Source organism: Patella vulgata, chromosome 6, assembly GCF_932274485.2.
Source record: "Patella vulgata chromosome 6, xgPatVulg1.2, whole genome shotgun sequence".
Classification (NCBI taxonomy): domain Eukaryota; kingdom Metazoa; phylum Mollusca; class Gastropoda; family Patellidae; genus Patella; species Patella vulgata.
Window position 1 is genome coordinate 70,863,141 of NC_065884.2, and position 23,485 is coordinate 70,886,625.

Sequence of the window (23,485 nt, forward strand, 5' to 3'; positions counted from 1 at the left end):
GGGCTGCGTCTTTAGTTACAAAGAATAAACTTTAATTTAACTAAATTGGCTGCTATAAACTAGGAATGCATAATCTAACTATAAAAGGAAGACATCTAGTAGACTCCTCATAAACTTGCTATACATCTAATACAGTGTTTGTTTCATTTAAGATTTATAACCAGAGAACTTTAGCTTTTACAATATTCGTATTAGGAGTTCTAAATGCTCGTGCAAAGTTCTACATTTTGGTTCCATTTCATCTCTAATGTTGTATGAACCTTGTTTTGAAAATGCAGACAGACTTTTATTCTTTTATATGAAGTGGTAGTGCATTCCACAAGTGAGCTGAGGCCAAGTGGTCCAGAATGCAAGGCTTTTGAATAGTGAACAATATGTGACGAATTGGTCTGTGTCTTTTATAAGGAGGTGCTTGATTGATGTGTATGCAAATCCAGAATTCTTTATTCACTCTTTTAGAGGATTTTAGCTCCGTGATGTTGGCCCCGTGATGCTGGCCCCGTGATGTTGGCTTCGTAAGAGAATGGCGGAGAGTCAAAGTTTATGGTTTTAGAGTGGACAATATACGATATCTTTGATCACAAAAGCTCAAACGAAAACAATCGGTTATTTTAATGAAATGTTAATTCAAATGTCAAAGTGGACCCTCTTCTATCATAGTGCTGACGCCTGACATCCAGACAAACACCACCCGGTAGTCACCGGTTATTAAATATTACAGTAACTTACAATTAAATAGATTACTAAAACATCGTCCGATCTATCTTAATTACAATTCGCCATCTTATAAACATATAATACGATGTTCTTTTAAATTCGGAGCCACGGTTGCTAAGTGTGTAAGACGCTGGCTAACTAGTCTGGAGGTCGGATGTTCGATCCCAGCATTGGCCGAAAATGTTCATCGGGATTTTCCGACGTGGTTCCCCCCCCCCCCCTTGTCAGTGGTACAGGAAGGAGGGCACGACAAGGAGAGCTGTCTAGTCGTTGGGGTGGGACAATAACCGAGGTCCAGCGCATACATAGACATACACGTAAAATATCCCTGGGCAGTTGGATTCCTATGTAGGCTATAGTGCCGCTGACCGGGCAAAATGTCCCTCATAACACACTGTATGACGTATGCGAATGGTTAGCGCGTCTGTCATTGATTTAACTGGCGTGGTGTCGATTCCCCGGTTCCGGTTGTACGTGGCAAGGAGTAGGTTCGCCTGTCCAGCCTCGTGGGTTTTCTTCGGGTCCCCCGGTTTCCTCCCACTGCTAAAGACCCCTACGCGCAAGCGAATTATTGAAATAAAATTGAACCATATGTTAGTCCCGAACTGACCTAGTTTGTGTAGAGTGGACGTTAACACCCCCCTCTCCCCCCTCCCGTCCTCATTAGCCCAGGTTAGGAGTAGAACAGTAGGACGTTAAACCCCATTTCATTTCATTTCATTTCTCTTTCTCTCTCTCTCTCTCTCTCTCTCTCTCTCTCTCTTTATTAACATGTCAAGACCATAATCAACTCTAGATGCCATCGGATACTCGAGATTTGAACTAGATTAGTACGGTACAACCATTTAATGATTCAATTAAAATATGGGGAAGCGAGGCTAAGCCCCAAATATCCAATGTCCAATTAAATGAAATGGAGTTTAACGTCCTACTTGTCTGCCCCGACTGATGATAATAATAATAATAATTTAATAATAATAACAATAATTTATTGTTTACAGTCAGTCACGTACACATATCACCGGACTTTACAGAATTAACACAAATATAGAACAAAAATAAAAAAACAAAAAGCTATAAAAAGATGCTAATGTGTCTATTGTGCGGATTCTAGGCGGCAGATTGTTCTAGAGACGTGGTGCGGCGATAGAGAAAGGGTGGATCCATAGAATTCACATCCGTCATACTCCGGTACATGATGACGGACAAACGGCCTATATTTCGAATTCCAAATTTCCAGGGTTCTTTTACGTGCAAGCTAACCTGTACTCGAGACAAGCTGTCGTATTTTCCTATTTATTATCTTAGCGCACGTGTAGGGGTCTTTCCTGTGGGAGGAGTCTACCCACGAGATTATTGAGAAGGCGCCCCTAACCCCAAGCCACATACTTTTACATGACGGATAAAAACCACAGCCGCCAGCCAGAGGTGATAGGCCAGCTAGAGGTCGAAGCGCGACACTATATACCACTACCTCCCCCCCCCCCCGTTGTTTTTCTTAGTGTTTAACGACTGCTTTCAACGAAGGTGATATCGCAGACAAATCTTATTTTCAACTTTCCTGTGGTTTGGATATCCAAGCCACATACGCTCACATCAGGGATCGAAACAAGGACCAGGCAAGCTGGAGGTCGAAGCACTAGGCCACTCCCCCCGCCCCGCCCCCACGCCACTGTTTATAATAGGCAACAATAGTGTTTATAACTGCATGGTAGTCAATTATCGTGACTCCCTCTATCATTGTCTGGGTTGAAAGTTTCTTCATTTCTCACACATCGGGTTACTATTGCTTTCTATTGAATTATCATGTGGCGGAAACAGTGTTTCCATTACAGTGATAATTGAATCACATGCCGTACAAAACACGCAAAAACTTGACCAGAAACTAACTTAGCGACGTGTAAAAAAAAATCACTAAATTTACAACTGGAATATTCATTCGGTTAAATCGAGTTAAATAGCCTTATAACTACATAAATTTCATATTCTAACGCCATTGGGTTTTTTCTATTTCTTCCTGTCTTCAGACCTGTCTTCGTCACGATATGGATTTTTTCTAATTGCAAACAACGAGATGTCAGGACTATTCAATAAATCCATATTATGTAACTTATCTTTTTCGTGGTGGTTCAGTGAGTAGGGCGGTGGCTCGCTAATCTGGAGTTCGCGTGTTCGATGCCGCTATTGGCAGAGAATGTTCACTCACTAACCAGGAGGTCGCGTGTTCCATCCCTGCATTGGTGTGCACGTAAAAGATCCGGTGCTGTGTTCTAATCGTGTAGGGGGCCACGGTGGCTCAGTGAGTAGGACGTTGGCTCGCTAACCCGGAGTTCCCGTGTTCGATCCTGGTGTTGGCAGCGAAAGTTCATTGGGATTTTCCGGTGTGGTTCCCCCTTGTCAGTAAATGTAGGATGGGACAAAAACCGAGGTCCCGTGTACACATTAGCGTGCACATTACAGAAACCTTGACAGTTCGAATTCGAAAATAGAGTAGGCCGTAGCGCAGCTGTCCGGGAAAAAAGGCGTATGACCGTCTTAATTAGCCTAGTCGGAGCAGAACAGTCGAACGTTAAACCCCATTTCATTTCATTTCTTTTCTTTTTCTTCGATCCCTACATTGACTTAGAAAGTTCATCCAGATTTTCCGGCGTGATTTCCCCTTGTCAGTGATGCAGGACGGAGGGCCTGACAAGGACAGTTGTCTAGTCGTTCGGATGGGACGGAAAAACTGAGGTCCCGTATACACATTGGCGTGCACGTAAAAGATCCCTTGGCAGTTGGAATTCGATATAAGAGTAGGCCGTAGCGCCGCTGCCCGGGCAAAATTTCCCTCATAGCACACTGTATGGCGTATGCCCGTCTTCATTAGCCCAGTTTAGGAGCAGAACAGTAGGACGTTTATAAGTTTATAACCGAGTCTGTTGCACACTTACTATTCTAGAACAATGTATTTTAGATATTAAAGCCTGGATGAAAACCAATCCATTAAAACTGAATGACGACAAGACCGAAGTTATAAGATTTTCAAACCGCTTTAGTAAACACAATTTAAAAACCAATGCAGTACGTGTTGGTAATAGTTCAATCACATGTGTTGATACTGTAAAGAACTTGGGGGTTATATTCGACTCAAAGATGTCAATGAAAACACAAATAACTGCAATGTGCAAATCCTGCTATTATCAACTGTATAATATTGGCAAAATTAGGTCCTTCATTGATTATGACACAACTAAATTACTTGTAAATGCCTTTATCACCTCAAAATTAGACTACTGTAATTCGTTGCTTTCTGGCCTTCCTTCTTCATATATCCAACCGTTACAGCTAATTCAAAATAAAGCTGCCCGAATAGTGTCCCGGACTAACAGGAGTATACATATAACACCAGTGCTCAAAGTCTTACATTGGCTTCCAATCCCATTCCGTATTGAGTTTAAAATATTATCATTGACATACTTTTGTTTAAACTGTGACAATGCTCCAAGATATCTTAAAGACCTAATTCAACCTTACAGGCCATCAAGATCTTTACGATCAAGTGATCAAAATCTTTTGGAAATTCCAAAAGTCACTACTCTATTTGGACAAAGAGCCTTCTCATTTTCTGCCCAGATGCTGTGGAACAAACTTTCCCAACAAACCAAATCCAGCTCAAACTATGCAGTATTTAAGAAAAACCTTAAAACTGAACTTTTTAATCATGCTTTTAAATAGTGTGTAAATAGTGTTTAAATTGCTTTATTCATGTAATGATTTTATTCGTATTTGCTAATTAACTTTTAAAACATATATATATTTTAAATTTTGAGTAATTTTAAGCCTTGTTTGTTTTTTTTTAAATAATTGTTTAAATCGTATATGTTTTTTAAAATAATTATAAATTTAATATATTTCAAATTTAAAATGTATTTTTAAAGTATTTATCTTGATGTAAAACCACTGAGCAGCTATACTAGCTGGAACGTGTGCGCTTTATAAATGTATTAAATTATATTATTATTATTATATTATTGGTTAGTCCAATAACAACAACGGGGATGGATGATCGAATGGTTAGCTCGTGCGTGCTGTATCAATGAGTCAACTGGGGTGGTTTCGATTTCCCGGTTGTACGTGAAAAGGAGTAGGGTCGCCTGTCCAATGAATGAAAATTCTGAAGATATAATTAGTTCGGAGACTAGAACTGGATAAGAATATATGTAGTAACATAGCCATTGATATGAGACAAAAAATTCATTTCATGTTACCTAATCACAATTGAGATAACTGGCCAGTTCAATTTTTGTCAAGGTCGCTGAGATGTAAATAAGGTTAGAGCACGTGATTGTTGGCGAGATTGTAAGTTGGGGTTCGGGTAAGCATTCGTTCTAGATCCAGGGATATGGTTGGGATTAGCGCTAGCCCTGTTTACATCTCGTGACCTATGACGCAAACTTGAGCTGGCCTTATCATTTATTACTAACTGCAATGTCCGCAGTGTTGGTGAAAATATTTTGTCGAATTAGCATAACCCGATGTTTTTTTTGGTTTTTTTCGCTTTGCTATGGGGTAAGACTCATTCGATTAAGTTTTATTTAGGAATAGGTGGAATGTTTTATTGCTTTTTGCTTAAGGCAAAATCCATTCTGTTAATTTTTTATTTTAATCAATTAAGCGGAAGTCGACATGTTTACTAATTATTCCATGTCAAAACGAATCAAGCTCGACCTCATGAACTGTTGCCCAACGTGGAACAGATGCTGGTTGCATTTTGCGTTGCTAATGCTAGGTTTTCACTGTCGTGCGATGCTTTACAACAGGCTTGTCCCTATTGAGTCCACGATCTGGTGTACGTGCAGATACGTTCGGATACGTTTCTATACGATCAACACGATTGCTACGACTGATCTCAATATATGATATATTATAGAGAAATATACAGTGACGGATCCAGGTGTGAGCCCCCACACCCACACCCACCCTACACCTTGGCGTGATGTATTTGGTAAATTTGGATGTTCTATTCGAGTCCACAAATGCGCCACAAATCACCATTGACACTCGGACATTTATAAAATTTTCTCGGAGCACCCACACAGTGCCCTCCGGCCCCCGCCGCCCCCACCCCTCTACCCAAATACCCCACGGCCACCACTGGAATTATATACTACTATAAACTATTGCGATATAATATAATATTTAAAGTTCTAAACTATTGCGATATAATAGACTATTTATAAACTATTGCGATATAATAGACTATTTATAAACAATTGCGATATAATAGACTATTTAGAGCTATATATTATATAATGGGAAATGGTGCGGCAATACAGAAACACTTTTGACTACAAAACGTTATTCATTCATTCATTCATTCATCCACTTATGGAACTTACCGAGGAATATGTTGGTTGTTCCACATCTTTATCATTTATTCTTGTGATCAGGAATTTCAAACCTTTCAAAAAATCCAGGGTATCTTCTTCATCTGTGTCCCACTCATCGTCTAAAATAGGCACTCTGTAAAATAATGGTAACTAAATTAGATGTTCGTGCAATAAGTAATTGAATTTATTTGTGTAAATTTGAAATCACGTGTCAGACTCTAGTTTGTTATTTCTTGGTTTTACCGTCAAAGATATTTTATTTTATCCACTCCAGAATAGAGAGTGGAATAGAGAGAGAAAGAGAGGGGGGGGGAGTGGGAAGGGAGAGAGAGAGAGAGGGGGTAATGGGCTTTAACGTGCACTCGACACAAACTAGGTCGTTTCGGGACTAACATATGTTCAATTTTATTTCAATAATTCACTTGCGCGTAGGGTTTTTTAGCAGGGGGGAAAAACCGGAGGACCCGGAGAAAACCCACGAGGTTGGACAGGCGACCCTACCTCTTGTCACGTACAACCGGGGAATCGAAACCACGCCAGTTGACTCAATGACAGACCTTATGATATAGAGCGCGCGCGCACGTGCTAACCATTCGGCCATCCAACCCCCCTAGAAGGTAAATACGGACGGATTGAAATGAAATGAAATGGGGTTAAACCTCCTACTGTTCTGCTCCTATACTGGGCTAATGAAGACGGGCATACGCCATACAGTGTGCTATGAGGGAATTTTGCCAAGACAGTGGCGCTACGCCCTACTCTTATATCAAATTCCAAGCGTCAGGGGTTATTTTACACGTACGCCAGTGTGTACGCGGGACCTCAGTTCTTCGTCCTATCCAAATGACTAGACAGCTGTCTCTTGCCAGGGGAACTACACCCGAAAATCCAGATGAACTCACTGGGCCAACATCTGGGAGCGAGGTCGAGGCCTCTTGGTTAGCGAGCCAGCGTCTTACTCACTGGGGTACTGGGGCTCCCTATCAGACTAAGGAAAAGAGAAAAACTGAAAAGACGTGTTTGCAAAATGATGAATTACCAAGTCAAATATGGTGAAGCATAGATACAGATCTAAATAATTTGCCAAGCTGTGCTTGCCGTCGACAGTGACCTTAATCAGTGTGCTTGATGCTTGGGACTGTGCGCGCACACCGCGTCACTTAAGAACCCCAGAAGAGCCACACTGGTCCGCAGTGAATATTCACTAGGCTGCGACAATCACTGATAAGGATGACAACGATGCGACTTAATGAGACACAAATATTAAAAAACGTTTTTTTTATGTATTAGAAAAAATAAATAAAGACGTTTGAAGTATTTGTAGGCAAAAATGATTTCCTATTTTAGTGTAAATGGGTATTAAAATGAGTAAAAGGCGCCATTCTGCTCGAATCAGTAACGTCATATGTAAACAATGCACGCGCCATTGAGCCAATGAGACTTTCGTAATATTCTGTAAAACAGATTGCAGAAGAGCCTGGAAGTATCGACTGTAGAGGAAATGACGAAATGAACAAAAAATAAACAATTGAGAACCAACTTACGATTTTGAGGATCTGTGACTGGAAATTTGTGGATAGTTTATTTGATTGTCTCTTTTAGCAGCTACACCACGGCATTTTGGAGCGAACACAAACTTCCTGTGAAAATAACAAAACAGCAATCGGATTAAAATACACATCTATATTTCGTTTCGTTTTTTATACTTTCAATGGCCCACACTACATTTGACAAGTTGTACTCGAAGGTCGTGTCAGGGGAAGCACGAGCGGCGTTTGACCCTATGACGCCAGGCATTGATTAAACTATCAGCGTTGACGTTTCTAGTAGTCTACCCACAGTTCCGTGCATGGCACACCAAGAAGTAACCGTAACAAACCGTTTCATTGGTTTATCCCTCACTTCAACCAAAAAGCCGGTAATATAACAACTCTTCCAGATCCTAGTGTAATAAAGTCAAGTAAAACGAAATTTTGAACTATAAAAACGAAACGAAATAGGATCTGTGTTTTAACCAGATTGATAAAACAGATACATATATATATATATATATATGAAATAATTCAATAACAATATCACATCATGCTCCAAAGTGGGCCACGGTGCTGTACGACGGAGGGTCTACCAAGGACGAAACGTCTTATCGTTCCGAAAGGACGGAAAACCGAGATTCGTGTACACGTTGGCGTGCACATGAAAAGAATTGGGGTTTAACGTCCTACTGTTCTGCTCCGAACTGGGTTAATGAAGACGGGCATACGCCATACAGTGTGCTATGAGGGGAAATTTTCCCCGGACAGCGGCACCACGGCCTACTCTTATATCGAATTCCAACTGTCAAGGGATCTTTTACGTGCAAGTCAATGTGTACACTTGAAATCGGGGTTTCATCCCATCCGAACGACTAGACAGCTGAGAGAGAGATGGGGTTTAACGTCCACTCGACACAAACTAGGTCATTTCGGGACTAACATATGGGTTAATTTTATTTCAATAATTCACTTGTCCGTAGGGGTATTTAGCAGTGGGAGGAAACCGGAGAACCCGGAGAAAAACCCACGAGGTTGGACAGGCGACCCTATCTCTTGTCACGTACAACCGGGGAATCGAAAGCACGCCAGTTGACTCAATGACAGACCTTATGATACAGCGCGCACATGCTAACCATTCGGCCATCCAACCTCCCGGGATTTGACAAGAGTGGGCGGAAACACATGCTCTTGTTTTTTGGCCAAGTTGGCGCAGAACGTGATAACCATACCATCCCGTAACCGGTAACTCCCGAATGGTACTAATGGTGAATCTTTGGCCAAGTTGGTGCAGAACGTGATAACCATCCCACCCCATAACCGGGAACTCCCGAATGGTACAAATGTTGAATCGTTGTCATGGCAATTTAATTTCTTTGAATAGCAACCACCCATTAACAAAATCTTGATGGAATAATGAAAGCTCAAATTGGAAACTTCTTTGATATGAAACAGATCTCGGAGACAGGGAAAGCGACCACCCGCAAAGTATATAATCAAATGTTACATATTACATTTCAAAACAAAAACAAAACTACATATTACAAAAGTGATAGCGTGCTGTAAATATGATTAATCAAATATTATTTAACAAATATCCTTGAGTTAGTTAAACCCCCCGGGATTACAAAACAAATTTACCTTCACATCGCAGTAAGCTATAACAAATTTACTTATAAATGTCAAGAAAATAAGTGATGCTCCCACAAGAAAACATTTATGGATATTTGTAATATTAAAGGTCGCATCCCACGTTGAAAACTGGCTCCATACATAAAAGTTAATTTAAGTGTGTCAATGAAACGTCAAAATTGGAGAAAATAATCCTTGTACGATTTGTGAGTCACAGAGAGAGAGAGACAGAGACAGAGAGACAGAGACAGAGACAGAGAGTTATCTCAATTGTGATTGGTAATTAACAAATAATGGCTTTTTCGTCTAATATCAATGCTATGTCTTATCCTTATCCAGTTCAGGTCTGCGAACGAATTATATCTTCAAAATTTTAATTCTGGTTCGTTTCACAGAGTCCCATTATTTTATATTTGTTCATCTGTGGAACTTACAGATTGGGTAACGAATGGCGATCTTAGCGACAGCTGACACCGCTGACGGGGTACGTAACGAATGGCGATCTTAGCGACAGCTAACACCACTGACGAGGCTACGTAACGCATTTAAAGAACCATTCTGCAATCGTATTTTGTGACAAAGTTTCATAATGCTATAAATATCTTTCACCACTAAATGTTATCTGGGCTTTCTCCTTATACAGGCGGAACGGTGCTTATACGTCATCGCAAATGTTATTTTCGTGAGCTTAGATATGATTTATTTCAATAAAATGGGCGAACGTAGGGTCTTGAGCGATGGTAGGACACCAGAGGAGGCGATGCGTTCGTTCCAGTAAAAATGGAGAAAACTAAACAAGGGACGAGGGTGTTTATCTCTAATATAAATAGAGAGTCACGGTGGCTAAGTGGGTAAGACGCTGGCTCGCTAGCCTGGAGGCCGTGTGTTCGATTCCTGGGAAATGAATTTTGATGACCTACTGCTCTGTTTCTACTGGGTTAATGAAGACAGCCATACGCCATACAGTGTACTATGAGGGAAATTTTACCTGGACAGGGGCACTAGAGCCTACTCTTATTTCCAATTCCAAAAGTCAAGGGTTCTTTTACGTGCACGCGAATGTGTAGATGGGAACCGAACGACTATAGGTTATCCGGTGCTAGCCCCGCCCTCCTCCTCCTCCTTCATCACAGATAATTAAATATATAATGCGGCAGTGAAAGGTGAACCACTTTAAAATTGAAAGATGTATCAACCTCTTGAAAATTGAAAGATCTACCAACCCCTTGAAAATTGAAATATGTATGAACCTCTTTAAAATTGAGAGATGTATCAACCACTTTAAACTTGAAAGATGTATGAACCTCTTTTAAATTGAAAGATGTGTGTACCTCTTTAAAATTGAGAGATGTATCAACCTCTTTTAAATTGGAAGATGTATCAACCTCTTTAAAATTAAAAGATGTATCAATCTCTTTAAAACTGAAAGATGTGTCAATCTCTTTAAAATTGAAAGATGTATCATCCTCTTTAAAATTGAAAGATATATCAATCTCTTTAAAATTGAAAGATGTATCATTCTCTTTAAAATTGAAAGATGTATCATGTATCAATCTCTTTGGAATTGAGAGATGTATCAATCTCTTTAAAATTGAAAGATGTATCAATCTCTTTAAAATTGAAAGATGTATCAATCTCTTTAAAATTGAAAGATTTATGAACCTCTTTAAAATTGGAAGATGTATGAACCTCTTTAAAATCGAATCTCTTTAATATTGAAAGATGTGTCATCCTCTTTAAAATTGAAATATGTATTAATCTCTTTAAAATTGAAAGATGTATGAACCTCTTTAACTATAGTCACCACAACGTTATACAGCTAAGCGGTCACGGTCGACTAAAGTCGACCACAACAAGAACCTTTTTTATAAGCCGCATTTGAGTATTTAGTTTCGTATTTAATTGATATGGCCACGCATGCGTGTCAGACAGGAACTTGTCTTGTCAAGGGCATTGAGAAAAACATGTCTTTGTTCAACATTTTTTTGACGAAAAAGGTAATTTAACGGTGTCGGGAACGTTAAAGACGCTCGAAGTGGTTGAAATACTTATGAATTATTCCGAATCGGTTTATATCGATGACACCGATTCTGAAGACGATATTATTGATGAAAAGGATTTAGAATGATTTGCAAATTATAGATCAACTTATCCCCAACTTTTTTATTGGTGTCAAGAGTCTATCACTTATAATTATTCGGCAATAGTCGATTGAAATAGGCATACAAAATATTTCACGTCAGCCTTTATTTAGCCCGACCACTTGACGTCATAACGTCAAAATGACGTCGACCGGTTAAGGGTCGAAAGATGTATCAATCTCTTTAAAATTGAGAGATGTATCAACCTCTTTAAAATTGAAAGATCTATGAACCTTTTTTTAAATTGAGAGATGAATCAACCGCTTTAAAATTGAAAGATGTGTCAATCTCTTTAAAATTGAAAGATGTAATTGAAAGATGCACCAACCTCTTTAAAATTGAAAGATGTAATTGAAAGACATATCAACCTCTTTGAAATTGAAAGATGAATCAACCTCTTTAAAATTGAAAGACGTAAGACGGGTAAGACGTATATATATATATCAAAGATTTCACATTTCCTTAATTAAAACATAAAGTTCAAACAATAACAGTCGGTGCGTGGGTTGCGATACTCATCATCTGAATAATGTCTGATTATACATCGATATATAGAATTTCTTGTTATAATATTAAATATTGGAATAAAATAAACACAGCATCATTACAATATCCCAAGTATTAATACTAACACTTGACTATGATGCCAATTTGTCGAGATCACTTTTATGTGAATTAAGATACAGTTTATGAATTGTAAAATTAGCTAACGGTTATTGGACGCGGAAATTGTCGTTCGATTGCCGGGGGTGTCCGCCGATATACGTTGATATCCGAGAAAGGTCACAAAAGGGTTGCTTCGCACTTGAAATAAAATGAGATGGGCAAAGATGTGATAATGATAAAATCCATGAATGAGTTAATGAACTGTGATGACGATACACGAAACTGCATGAATGAGTTAATGACATGTAATAACGATACACGAAACGCCATGAACATAGGCGTACGAGCCAGGGGGGGGGGGGGGGCGGCAGCTGTTGCCCCTAACTTTCAAGCAAACTAACTTTTCGGGCAGACGGGTAAAGTGAAAGCAAAAAATATTATTTCATCCGAAATCTAATAAAACACTATTTTACTTTTCTTTTAATTGAATACCACGAATTTATTCTGAATTTACTATGGATTTAAGCATTTTGTCTGGAGCCACTCTACTTTGTGCGACATTTTTCGGGCATCGATTATTATTTGTCAATGTAGCTGCAACAGTCTGATTGGATGTTTGGATTTCAGGTCGGCATAGAGTGGGATGGCGGTTGCAACCCGATTGGAAATTTTGAAGTTGCTTAATTCACGGGCTAAAATAGCAGAAAAATACATTTGCGGCGGTTTAATTTTCAAACTTTTCTAGGGGAGCGCGAGTCCCCCATACCCTCGCCCTCCAGGCTAGCGCAGGACTATGTATGTTTGCATAATGTATGTTTAAGGATTATGGAAAATAAATTGTTGAAACTTACGTGCAGTCTATTTTCCTGGATTCTGTTAGAACAACTAAAACTAATATAAAAACAGTTACTATAGAAACCACCTTATCTGACGTCGTCCCAAACATCGCTCCTGGAAATATAACAAAAAACAGTATTAAATTTAATAAAATCCTTTATTGGATTGAAAACCGATTAAAGTAGCGTGAACAATATTGTATGTCCATAAGTGTCGTCTAATGTAAGTTTGATGAGTATTATGAATACACAGGGGCATGACGTACCTTGATATAAATTTGGTAGAGTAAGTTTAGACTCTGTAGCAATAATTTAACCGGCTATCGCTGCGTGCTTCCTCGCATTATCGAATAGACAAGGACTACTAAACTAAACTTTTACATTTGTATGGGGCTTTTAACAACTAAAATACTTTCTAATTGCCAATATTTAAAGGGGCTAAATCGCTAATATTTAGGACCTAGAAATTAACACAAATGGATCGCAACGCATAGAATAATGTAATATGAATGTATATAAACTGATTTACATTCAATCGTTTCCGTTTTTAAGCTTATTTCAAGTCAGTTATTTTCGGAAAGTCTCAATCGAATGACAATTTCTAGCGTCGGGGTATTCCAGTCTACATAGTATTTATTGCGCTTGCACTCCGAATAAGAATAATTATGGCATAATCTTTTGACATGACTTGTGGAATATGTATAGTCTCGTTCTTCGAGAATGGGCCTGAAACGCATTATGGTACACGATTCGTGTACCAATGATAAAATGTTTATTTTGTCTTAAATATTGTGTATCAAAAGTCCACCTTTCCCCGGTAAGATCACAACACCAATGTTGATTTAAATTGATAAATAATTGGTGTTTTCAATGTGGAAGATTCTGGATGATATTGAGTTAGAGACTTAGCTACTTTAAGTATGTTAGATATCAACTACCCACATTTAGGTACGTTTAACGTCAACTGCCCACAATGTCTGAAAGTCACTATCCGCCTTTTAGACTTGATTGTGGTTTCATCAGTTGCCAACATGATATTATATTAATTGATCTAAGTAGCTGTAAAAAGCGTTTGATACGATAGATTCTGTTGATTGATCGTTTAATAAACATAAATAAATAAAGGAACATCCTAGATTAAGATAGGGAGACTGGCTGACTACCTGTAGAGGGTCAACAGATATTAGGTGAACCTAGCATATATTCAGATACTTATATAGAATCAAGGTGTGTCAAATACGGTAAAACAATTAAACACATGTCAATTGTCCATTAAACGTCCCACAAGAAAACATTTATGGATATTTTTTTTTTGTAATGTTAAATGTCGCATCCCACGTTGAAAACTGGCACCGTACATACCAGTTAATTTAAGTGTGTCAATGAAACGTCAAAATTGGAGAAAATAATCTTTGTATGATTTGAGAGTCACAGTGAGAGAGAGAGAGAGAGAGAGAGAGAGAGAGAGAGAGAGAGAGAGAGAGGGGTGTTAACGTTCATCCGACACACACTAGGTCATTTCGAGACTAACATACGGTTCAATTTTATTTCAATAATTCGCTTGCATGTAGGGGTCTTTAGCTGTTGGAGGAAGCCGGAGGACCCGGAGAAAACCCACGAAGTTAGACAGGCGACCCTAATCCTTGTCACGAACAACTGGGGAATCGAAACCACGCCACTTGACTCAATGACAGACCTTATTACTCCGTATTATAGAGATTGAATTATCTTGTCTTTGAAACACCTGGTCTTTGACACACCTGTATTTGTGTATTTCACCCAGGAGATGATGGGTCAGTCTATCTTTCGACCATGGGGGGGGGGGGGGGTCAATCTATCTTTCTACCAGGGGATGGGTCCATCTTACTCAATCTGGGCATATTTATTGATCTTATATATATTTTTTTTAATTGAACGACAAAAATAGTTTTCATTAAAACTGGGCGTCGCCATAACACGCCTATAATTAGTATCCATTAAAACTGGGCGTCGCCATAACACGCCTATAATTAGTATTTGCATCCTGAATGTATAGTCTGAATGTATAGATTCCATAATATCAAAAGGATGGCAACAGATAAGAAAGAGTTTATAATATTACACATTTCAACCACATGACTCATAATGGGGTTACTCGATTGAACGTTCCAGAATTAAATTCTCTCAATTCCTAAAATAGTGTCAATAGAGTGAAAAGGAGAATTTCGGAGCACAACGCATGTGCCGACTGCATAAAAAATATCTCAACCAATAATAACAGCTGAAACATATTTGTTACTTAAAATACATCACGATTCTACTCACACCACCTCAGCTGTTGGGACTGGCAGAACTGTGACAGGACTGAATTCCGTATCACTTGATTGCGATTCTGTCAATTCGGGATGTTCCGGACTGACAATCGAGTATCCCCTAAACTTCCAACGTGTTTCACTTAAAGGAGATAAGTCGCTAATATTTGGGACCTAGAAATTGACACAAATGGGTCGCAACGCGCGCATACAATAATGTAATATGAATGTATATAAATTGATTTACATTCAATCGTTTCTACTGTTTTTACTGTAATGTCTAATCAGTTAGGTTCGGCGAAATATGCTAGTATTCTCAATCGAATTTCAATCTCTGGCGTCTGGTTATTCCAGTCTACACCGATAGTATTTATTGGGCATGCTCTCCAGATAAGAATATAGCGTCACCATTTGACATGTCTTGTGGAATATGTCTAGCCCTGTTCTTTGAGTCCCTTGTTCCAAATGGCGCTGAAACGCATTGTGGTACACGATTCGTGTACCAATTGTAAAATGTTTATTTTGTCTTGAATGTTGGATATCAGAAGCCCATCTTTTTCCTGCAAGATCACAAGACCAATGTTGATTTGAATTGACAAATAATTCGTGTTTTCAATATCGAAGATTTTTGATGATAATGAGTTAGAGACTTAGCTACTTTAAGCCTAACTCGCAGCCCACCGTGCGTGTTTTGACACCCACGGGTCGTAGATTTTGGCAGCTCGCAGACCAGTCGCTAGAAATCGGGTGAATATTTTGTATGTGCAGGACCAAAGGTCAATACACTCTAAGAGCAGGGGCCTATTTCACGAAATTTTAACTAAGATAAAATCCAAATTTTAGTAATTTGATTGTATAATATTAGACTGATTGTAGTGCTTAGCCAATCAAAATTGAAGTATCTACTAAAATTTGGATTTTATCTTTAGTTAAAATTTCGTGAAACAGGGCCCAGGATATGACCTTCTACGGTGTCGCACACACGGAAGTGACGTGTAATTCTCTCACACGGATTTACTCAAATTTCCCCGTAGACTACCAGCAGCAGCACGCACGGTGGGTTGTCAGTTAGGCTTTAGTTTCTCAAGGCAATGAAAGATTACGTTAGCACATTAATGACGTAGTTTGGGCTTAAATTTGTTCTTTGAGATTTGTCCTTTCAATCTTAATAATAATATGTTATTCGACGACATTTTATAAATGGTGGTAAATTTTCCCTTGGCACAATCACCTAAGTACTCACTAAGGGGACGTTACCGTTGTTCTTTTTACCGGATATGCTGCTTGTGGAGTGTCATCCCACTCCTCAATGTGCACTGTATACCGACACACAGTTCATTGCCGCCACCACAATTAAAGATACATTATGGGAGATTCGATAACAAGTTGGCAGTTCTCACTATAATGGTTAAAAACTAGATAATGTAAAGGCAATTTGCTGAAAATTTCATTCAAATTTCCGCCTAGCCTCGATCATCATCACTAAATTCAGTACGATAAACAGCATAATCTCAATTATCCATTTAATCGTTAAATCGTGAAGGAAAGTTATGCAGTAAATTAGGTCATAATACACTAAAGATCGCAGGCTAGCGATGCCATCTAGAGTTGATTATGGTCTGGATAGTTTAATTAATGTCTAATTAATAATTTAGATAACATTTCAGGCCTAAAGAAAGACCTGCAATAGGCAGATTTAGCTCTTGCATAATGTATCTTTTAAATTCCGAAAAAATCTAATGTTGTTGAATCTGGAAACATTCTGATTAAAATACCGATCTATGTAACGTTTCCTTTTCTTGATACTTTGTATTCTAATGAGATTGATCCGAAGCTTCGCCGTCCAAAATGTGTTATAGTGTTTCCTTGTGTCTATTGTAGGTCGCTCAACTTCCATGGATGTCTGTCCATTGGCGAGTCGGAGCGCTCTGTCAAACTCAGATATTACAAGTCATGAGTACCAAGGGGTGTTTCAGATTGGATTTTAATAAAGTCTGCTTCTTTGATTGGCATTGGTATTTTATCCCAGAAGACAGGCGGCCTACATCTTACATGGCTAGCTTTGTGAAAGTAGTACAACAACCTTTCTAACCTCTTGCAGTTTCCTTCCCGTTTCTAACGACACGTATGTTAATAGAACATTGCATATGTTAGGGGGAGAGAGGGAAATGAGGTTTAACGGCCACTCGACACAAACTAGGTCGTTTCGGGACTAACATATTGTTCAATTTTACTTCCCCGAGGTTGGACAGGCGACCCTACTCCTTGTCACATACAACCGGGGAAGCGAAAACAAGCCAATTGACTCAATAACAGACCTTATGATACAACGAGAACGCGCTAACCATTCGACCATTCACCAACCACCCCATACGTTAGGTTAGTCCCAAAATGGCCGTGTTAGTGCCGAGAGGACAACAGATACTACATTGACAAGACTCTAACATGTCTCATATTCTTGGGAGCCACAGTGACTCAGTGAATAGGACGTTGACTCGCAAACCTGGAGTTCATCAGGATCATCCGGAGTGGTCTCTCCCCGTCTGTCAGCGGTGTAGGACGGAGGGATTGGCAAGGGACAACCCATAGTTGTTCGGATGGGCAAATAACCGAAGACCCATGTACAAAATGGCATGCAGGTAAAAGAACCATAACAATTTGGATTCGATATATGAGTAGGCCATACCGCCACTGTCTGGGCAAAATTTCGCCCATAGCACACACTCTGTAAGGCATGTGACCGTTTTCATTAGCCCAGTCGGAGCAGGACAGTAGGACGTTAAACCCCATTTCATTTCAGTTTCTCATATACTTCTAAATTAACTGTCTTACACAATATTACTGAAACACGTGAAGAGCTTCCTGAAATTAAATTGTCGTGTCGCTACACCAGGGAGTATGAAGGGATAATCAAATTGTCCTCAACTTTATATTCATAGGTTTCTAACGACTGAAAAACAATCTTTTAATGTCTAGAAATACAAAGTGGCATCACAGATCCCAAAAGGTATTTAGATTCATAAACAATGTCATTTACATGTGTATACTGCAATAAAAAATACAAAAATCATCTGATTTGTATTGCTCTAATGTTTGCTTACCCTTTATGGACCCCTGAAAATGTTGACGTACCATTTATGAACCTCTAAAAATCTAGGCGTACCTTTTATGAATCTCTGAAAATTTCGACGTAGCCTATATGAACGTCTGAAAACATTGACGTAGCCTATATGAACCTCTGAAAATTTCGACGTTGTCTATATGAATCTCTGAAAATTTCGACGTAGCCTATATGAACTTCTGAAAATACGGACTTACCCTATATGAACTTCTGAAATATTAACGTACCCTTTATAAACCTCTGAAAATACGGACGTACCCTATATGAATCTCTGAACATTTCGACGTAGCCTATATGAACTTCTGAAAATACGGACTTACCCTATATGAACTTCTGAAATATTAACGTACCCTTTATAAACCTCTGAAAATACGGACGTACCCTATATGAATCTCTGAAAATTTCGACGTAGCCTATATGAACTTCTGAAAATACGGACTTACCCTATATGAACTTCTGAAATATTAACGTACCCTTTATAAACCTCTGAAAATACGGACGTACCCTATATGAATCTCTGAAAATTTCGACGTAGCCTATATGAACTTATAAAAATACGGACTTACCCCATATGAACTTCTGAAATATTAACGTACCCTTTATAAACCTCTGAAAAAACGGACGTATCCTATATGAACTTCTGAAAATACGGACGCATCCTATATGAACTTCTGGGAGGACCCAGAGAAAATCCACGATCCTACTCCTTGTCACGAACAACGGGGAAATCGAAACAATGCCAGTTGACCGCGCTAACCATTTGGCCTTCCAATCCCCCCCCCTCCCACAATGCATCGGTCACTTGAGACTAACATATAACGTTGATAAAGATAGGTATGCGGGATGCCTGTAGTTGGTCAGCATTAAGCAGCTATTGTTTTTGCGCTTATATACTCTTCAAAAAAAGTAGGGGATATTCAGAAACAATACAAAACTGCTGTTTTTATTAGAGGTAATCAGTGTATGTTAATAACAGGTCAATTGCTTACACATGATCATAAACAGTTCATATGTGCGGCTTATCTGACGGTCCCATTTCACTCGCAAAGAGATACACCGTCAAAAGTGAAAATGAACGTTTTTGATTTTTGTCTTAATAATGAGTAATTGGTCCACCAATCCCACCAATCCTCAGACATTCAGCAATTCGTCGTGGCATGCTCCTAATCAACCGTTCAATCACGATTTGGGGCAATCTCACCCTCTCCTCTTGCAGTGCCACCGCCAATTCTTGCAGTGTTGTCGGTTGACGTTGACGTCGACGAACACGTCTCCAGATCAAATTAAACGTAACACACTAAAGCAAAGATACGCTAAACAGTAAATCTTATGCAAGAACCGATAGGAAAGCAAGCGATAGGAGAAACCAGCAAGCGGCAGTTTTCATCAACCCTTCCTTGAAGTGTCAAATTTGACAATGAACCCCTCCCACGTGTATGGCGCCATTGCGTGTCGCATTTGCAGCTTAGTGGTTCTGTTGGGGCGATAAGTTCTTCATCCGTGAACATACTCTCAAAGCATGTGAAGTGTCCATGAACATTTATCATATCACAACCTGCATAGGTATTTGCATTTCATAATCCCCTACACGTAAGCAAATTTTTGAAATAAAAATTAAACCATACGTTAGTCCCGAAATGACCTTGTTTGTGACAAATGTACGTTAAACCCCATTTCTCTCTCTCTCTCTCTCTCTCTCTCTATAAAGCTAGTATACATGTACTATATCACGCCACCTGGAAATGAACTTTAACCCCATTACCTTATATGGGCATGCAATACATTTAAAAGATAAATTCCAGTCTTTTTTTCTCTAAACACAAAGTAATTTTATTTCTCTAAATTATTGCGTAGCCATTTCCAGTAATAAATTTTTCCATCGCCATTTTAACAAAATTGTCTGGATTTATTTACAGGAAGCTCTGTATCCTTTCAGACAAATAAGTCCAGACTCCTAATGGCACCACAAACTTATAGCCTGGTATAAATAAATTCTTGACATTAAACCGGTTCTCGGTACTCTACAGTTTAACGTGATTAAATTGGTCAATATGCGACAACTGGTAGGTATATATATTGGTATACAGTAGCATCCTACGAGGTTTGACCTGACCTAATTCACTGCGTATGCGCTTGTTCCAGGCCAAACTTTCTGCATGAAAGGGGCTAATGACGACGGAGAGAGAGAGAGAGAGAGAGAGAGAGAGAGAGAGAGAGAGAAATGGGTTTTAACGTCCACTCGACACAAACTAGGTCATTTTGGGACTAGCATATGGTTCAATTTTTTTTCAATAGTTCGCTTGCGGGTAGGGGTCTTTAGCAGTGGGGGGAAACCGGAAACCGGAAGGACCCTACTCCTTGTCACGTACAAGATCTTATGATACATGCACACAAGCTAACCAATCGACCCCCCCCCCCCAAAAACTGTTATGACCATGTGATCCTATAGTTTATGTCCCAGTAGTAACTGACATTGTGGGGATTACCACGACGTAGCTTTATATATATATTGAAGATTAAGCCTTCAGCTATGCGTATCTATCCAACTACATTTCTTGGGAGCTATAACTACGTAATTTTAAACTAGCGAAAACCGAGATCCTGTGTATAACATTAGCTGTGCGTTAAAGATCCATTGGTGTTTGGATATACGAATAGATTGTAGCGTCGCTGCTTCGGTCATCTAGCTCCCGCCTTTATTCTCCCCGTTGGTGCAGAAATGTGGGACGTTAAACCCATTTTCGTTACATCTTAATATTTCAAAAATAGATAATGCCAAATGAATATATTGAAAATTTCATTCATTATGCTTTATTTTGAGAAAAGTTATCAACGGTTGTTGTTTTGACAAGATGAATGCATTGATTGTAACTACCGTACTGGTCATTTGAGTCTTAGTCGAGTTTCTCCATTTTGAGATTAAATCATTAAATGGCCGAACCGTTCTAATCTACTTAAAATCGGAGGCATCCGATGGCATCGAGACTTGATTATGGTATTGTCATGTTAATAAATGTCTAATTAATAATTTATATAACATTTAAGGCCAAAAGAAAGACCAGCAATAGGCAGATTTGGCTCTTACATCATGCCTGTTTAAACTGTCAACACTGAGCCCAATTCAACGGCGCTAGAAATAAATATTTTGGTGTTTACACGGGGTGAAAGATTTGTAAGACTGTTAGTTGGCAGGTATTGACGGTGTTAATATCGATTGATAATTAATACGTTAAGTAGTTGATCGAACAACACCACCGATACTTCAACCGTTTAGTCAGAAAGAGCTGGTTCTAGTAGTTATAACACTTGATAGAAACATGGCACTGGTGACACGTCCAGTTAACACCTAACAACATTCCATATACACTCAATTGTTACACTTAACACAACTCCTACATGTTGTCATTTACACATAAACGAGCACCCTGTCACGTCTTTTCACTAAATTTACTGTTTGTGTGTGCGGAGTGGTGTTGGCCAGCAAACTGAACAGCTTAAAGGGACAATAACACTCTTGCTGGCTTGACAGCTCCAGAAAATAAAAAACAGCCTTATTCTAAGTACTAGATATGTTAGTGTCCTACCTGTTGTGTAAATTATCAATTAAATCCTATTTTACTTGTCCAGAGGGTTCAAAACTATTTTTAAATCCAAGTCACATTTGAAAAGCTTTACGTCAGACTTTTCAAAATCATTTAGTTGAATTTTTCCAATTTTTTAAATTAGGTGTGTTAAGGTGAAATTTGTATCATCAATTAATTGAAATATTGTAAAAAAGTACAATTTGTTGACCAGAATAAAGATTGGGACACATTATTCAGTTACAACAAGAGTGGTATTGAGCCTTTAACTCCCCAAAGGTGTCATAATAACTGTTGAATATAGAGTTTAAAACCCAAGCATGCCAGGATAAAGAAAGATTAAATATAAGAGCTAAACTCGCCAATGTCATAATAAAGGTTCAATGCGGACTTTATAACCCCAGCATGCCAGGACAAGCCTGTATTAAGTATGGTTTAATGGTCGAGAACGAGACATTAAGTAATGTGGTTAGCCGAGTGTTGTTTCAATATATTACGCAATGTCTTCAGCTCGAGACCATTAAACAACTTAAAATGCAGACACTATCCCGCACGTGCTTTTCATTCAAATACGTCACACGAGTCCAATATTTCATCTAGTATAGATAATGTACGATTGGCAAGTTGTCCTTACATTATTGGAAATATTGGTACGCCAACATCAAAGGATGACGTCACATCTGTATTTTAATAAAGGTTAAATATACAGTTTAAAGCCTCAGCATGCCGGATGAACGTGTCATAATACAGCCTAAATACACAGCTTAAAGCCCCAACATGGCGGGTGAAATATAAACGTATCATAATAAAGGTTTAATATAGAGTTTAACGCCTCAATATACCAGGATGAACGGTTCATAACAAAGCAAGATTTGTTTATCGTACAAGAAGAAGGACCAGCAATTTAAGGAACCCTTGTACACGTTTGGCATGCTCGTAAATGAACCCTTGACAGTTGGAATTCGATGAAGGGCAACACACTGCATATCGCGTCTCCGTCTTCATTGGGGGGGGGGGGGGGTGAATGGCCTAATGGTTAGCACGCTCGCGCTGTATCATAAGGCCTGTCATTGAGTCTACTGGTCTGGTTTCGAATCCCCCGTTGTACGTGACAAGGAGCAGGGTCGCATGTCCAACCTCGTGGGTTTTCTCCGGGTCCTTCGCTTCCTTCCCACTGCTAAAGACCCTAAGCAAATTACTGAAATAAAATTAAAACCATATGTCCAGAAATGACCTAGTTTGTGTCGAGTGGACGTTAAACCCCATTTCTCTCTTTCTCTCTCTCTCTCCGTCTTCATTAGCCCCTTTCAAGCAGAAACGTAGGACGTTAAACCACATTTTCTTTTCGTTCATTTAATTTAATTCATTTTATTTAAAACAAATCACGAAGTATAAAACAAACAGTGTGTCAGCTATATTAACCTAAACGATGACTGCTTTTATTAAAGACATCACGAGCGAGAGACGATAAAAAAAAACCCACGGTCATTAAATACAATAGGCTATTAGCTGATGAAGAAACAGTATAAACATAGTCTTTAAATCTAACAAAACAAGTTTTATGTTCAAGGTATCTTGTTCAATTTATTTTCTTCTAGCCACACCAATTCCATGTTTAGATCTTCGGGACTCGGCTTAATTTTCATTCTTTTTCTTTTA

At 38.9% G+C, this 23,485-nt stretch overlaps 1 long non-coding RNA gene across 1 annotated transcript in view; it reads right to left on the bottom strand.

The window, feature by feature from the left end:
- LOC126825541 (uncharacterized) overlaps positions 1–23,485 on the bottom strand; it is a 64,336-nt gene that overhangs the window by 5,837 nt on the left and 35,014 nt on the right. The window contains exons 2-4 of the long non-coding RNA XR_007682038.1: positions 12,849–12,948; positions 7,634–7,729; positions 6,099–6,222 (exon numbers count right to left, since the gene is read on the bottom strand). This is a non-coding gene — a long non-coding RNA (uncharacterized LOC126825541). The remainder of the gene's footprint in view (positions 1–6,098; positions 6,223–7,633; positions 7,730–12,848; positions 12,949–23,485) is intronic.